The sequence below is a fragment of the Cheilinus undulatus genome, linkage group 21 (assembly GCF_018320785.1).
Source record: "Cheilinus undulatus linkage group 21, ASM1832078v1, whole genome shotgun sequence".
Classification (NCBI taxonomy): Eukaryota; Metazoa; Chordata; class Actinopteri; order Labriformes; family Labridae; genus Cheilinus; species Cheilinus undulatus.
Window position 1 is genome coordinate 39,774,694 of NC_054885.1, and position 3,738 is coordinate 39,778,431.

The following is a 3,738-nucleotide window of genomic DNA, read 5'->3' on the forward strand; positions in this document are numbered from 1 at the left end:
TTCTTGGACTTCTGCCTCTTTTTGCTGTTTATGTTTTTTTATTTTCATTTTTTCTCAAAAGGTCGTGTTATTTTTTCATTTAAGGATGAGATAAAAATATTTGAAAATAAATGATATAAAGTTCGTATTGAAACAAAAAGTGTGTATAAATATGATTTGTATTTTGTTTCTCTACCCGCTTAAAAGGTCAGAAAATAGAAGGAGAACTGAAATCGAATAAAACTCGTTTTCTACCCTCTAGTCCAATCAGAGATCAGCTCCGCTCCTGTCATGAATATTAATTAGCTGGATAATGGTAGGTGGAGGCCGGGGGTGTGGTCTTCCACGTCATTGGATACCCTCGAGTGACGTCATATAACTGCCTCAGCCAATGATTCGTTTCTGAATTCCTCCTAGGAATATGATTGGTTATCAGTCACACCCTCCCAAAGGAAGGCCGGAAACAGAAAAAATACTATTAAAATGAAGATTATATTTACATTTAATTACTAAAAATAACATCAATTCATTTTTAGTATTATTATATCATTATTTATTATTTATACTTGTTATTATTTTAAATATAATCATTCAGGTCTCATGAATGTAATTGTCATAGTTTTTCAGCGATGTCAGAAGAACAGTACTCAGAGTAAAACGCTGTGAAATGAGATTTGAATGGCACAACTACGGTTGATACAGTCTCCAGCAGTATTTCCAAACAGAGAATTAATAAATGAGTTTTAGTCTGTTTCCATATGCTCATTTAAAAAACATTCAAAGAAACCAACAAACCGGGTTGAAGCCCAGGACAGGCCTGCCATCATGAGGTAGAAACACTACATCTCTTTAAAATGTAACTTTTATCACGATGATTAATCATGAACTGTTGGTCATAAACAAAGGTTAACAGAGGTTACTGGTCTGAGGTTTCAGGAACAGGGCTGGATTTGGTAATGTGGGTATTTACATAAAGACTAATAAGAGGCCCTCCTTCATTCAGTTAAAAAGTCAACGTGAGTAAACTATTATAATTCTGAAGCAGGACATAGATGGTTTATCTAAATCAGATATCTAACAGTTCTTCATCGCGTCTGTAGTCCAGGTAAACAGACATGTCCTTCTGTTTCTCTGAAACAGAGAAAAAACGATAAAAAATCAAACTTGGACAACAAATAAACGAGTAACGAGCTCGTGATCATTTTCTCTCCTGTTTCCTCCGTAAACGACACATCAGGGGAGACCACAGCGACCCTACAGGTGGGAAATATTACTGCGCCTACCACACCGCCCGGCTAGCTCAGTCGGTAGAGCATGAGACTCTTAATCTCAGGGTCGTGGGTTCGAGCCCCACGTTGGGCGACTGACGCTTTTGCTTCTTAACTACCAAAACACTGACCTTTACCCACGGATGGAGAATGTATGTACAAATTATGGAGCACCACAGTGAAAATGAATGACTGTGAATGAAATGCTCCTCAGCAGGGCAGGGCAATTAATCAAAATTAGATTAAATCATGATGTCGACTGCTGCAATTCTCAGAAGGTGCAATATTTCTTTGACCTGAAATATGCACCAGAATACCAGTTTAAAACCTTTTTTTTTTTTTTTTTAAGCAGAGATGTTATGCATCACATATTATGCAATCAAGTGAATAATTCTATAAGAATAGTCAACAAAAAAAAACAGATTTTTTTTCATTTTTGTAGGTTTTTTTTATTGAATATGTGAATGAAATCAAAATTATCACTCTTCATGTCTGATTTGCAATATGAGTCAAAATCATCACAATTAGATATTTTTTCAAAGCTGGTTAGCCCTTGTTTTATCCAATATTGTGTTGGTTATAATATAGAATGATCCATTGTTTGTGTTTGTTGGCATATCAAATCGCAATCGTAATATTATTGGGGGAAAAAAATTGCAATAAGATTATTTTCCCAAATCTTTCAGCTTCACTCTTCAGTAAAATTACTGATATGAAAATGTAAAGAAAAAGCACAGAACTGAAGTAAATGTAGCTCTTCCTACAATCAATAAGACATTAATAAAATCTTAATTACAAGACAAACGTCCCACTGCAGGACTATAAAGTTTACCTTATGGATCTAAACTCATTCTACAGAGCGCAACATCATGATTAGTGGTATGATTAGAGATTCTTATGGTTTGTGGATCAGGAAGCTTAGAGGAAAAATCAACAAGTCATTCACACAAATATAGTAATTATAAAAAAATCAGGGGAAAAGTATTTAATTGTTGTAATACATTTATAATAAAGATTTAAGAAATGTAAAAATGAATTTCAGATGTTAACTTACACTCAAACACAGCCGTTCATTCAACCATACTCTGGATTATTTATTGATCACTGAATAATGAGTGATGGTGTCAGGCTGATAGTGATGTGAAGTCTGCACAGTAAAATGTCCCCATCTAGTGGCCAACAGCTGTCACTGCAACAACTCCCCACCATGTTATTTCTGTTTCATATGAGATTTTTGTGATTTTTGTTTTTATTTTCTGGAAGTTTTTCATTCTTATTTATGTCCATCATTCTTATGATGATGAATGAGAGGTTGTCATGGCAACATGATTTTCACTGCATTGAGGAAACACCACTATATCACATATGAGACGAATAAATTGACTTCAGTCTTCTTTTGTTTGACACTAAACGTTTGACAACATGAAAATAAAAACCAGAGTTTAAACCCTAGGGCGCCACCTAGTGGATGAGGACTAGTGTGATATTGCAGCTCCTAACGAGAGGAGCTAAACACTACAGCAGAGATCGTTTGTCTTACAGATGGTTCACTCACTCATGTTTGTTTGATTCAGGGAGAAAAATGAAGCCAGAGGAAAAAGCTGCAAACACATCCAAACAGTACGGAGGCCCTAGAGGGACATGGTGTGGTATATTATGATGGATGGATTTCCATCGCTTTCTAGAGATCTATGTGATAAATTCTGGATATCTTTCAGAGATAACTACATTCTACATTAAACATCCTTTACATTTTCCACATTATTTCATTTTTGTAAAAAAGAATTTTATATATAATTTTATAAGATTATATAAGGTTCCTGTCCAATAGTTTTTGTGCACATTTTTAACCAGGGTATGCATATCATGACTAGAAACGCTGCAAACGTTTAGAAACTTCAAAATATTGCAGCAAAGCTTTTACACTTGGAGGTGGAAAATGAGGCTTCTGCTGGGGAAAGACATCAATGGATGAATATTATTATCAGCCTTTAGTTAGCACCCAGCGCCTAAATTTTGTTTAAAACCCTCATTATACTACCTACCCAACAATCCAACGGTATTTAAGAACTTTAGAAATATTTAAAAACTCAGATATGGTTATAAAACCAAGAAAAAGCAATCATTATCAGACCAGATGAAGTAATCCAGTCCTGGTTGTAGAGCATCTCTGCAGATCAGCACAGCCGTCATAGTGAGACTAACTGAACACAGAGTGCCTAAAGGTCACACATTATACAAAACTCACCTTTTCAAACTTTTCTAATTAAAATATGTGCCTCTGGCCTGTCTAAATCCCCTCAAGTACCAGAAATATTTATTCCCTCCCCCCTCTCTTTCTCCATCTTTCAGAAAATGTGCGCTGAAACAAACCGTTGTCAGATTTTCCCCTAGTGATGTCATGTGGGGAGTTAGCCCCACCCCCAGGTTTGGTTGGCCCTTCCTGCTTGGAAGAAAGTTCCGCCCTCCTCTCCTGATCAGCTGAGGGGAG

The 3,738-nt window shown here is 35.9% G+C and overlaps 1 non-coding gene across 1 annotated transcript; it reads left to right on the forward strand.

Moving 5' to 3' along the window:
• Positions 1-1,268: 1,268 nt before the first annotated feature.
• Positions 1,269-1,341, forward strand: trnak-cuu. The gene has a single exon. It is a non-coding gene; the product is annotated as a tRNA-Lys (tRNA).
• Positions 1,342-3,738: the final 2,397 nt, after the last annotated feature.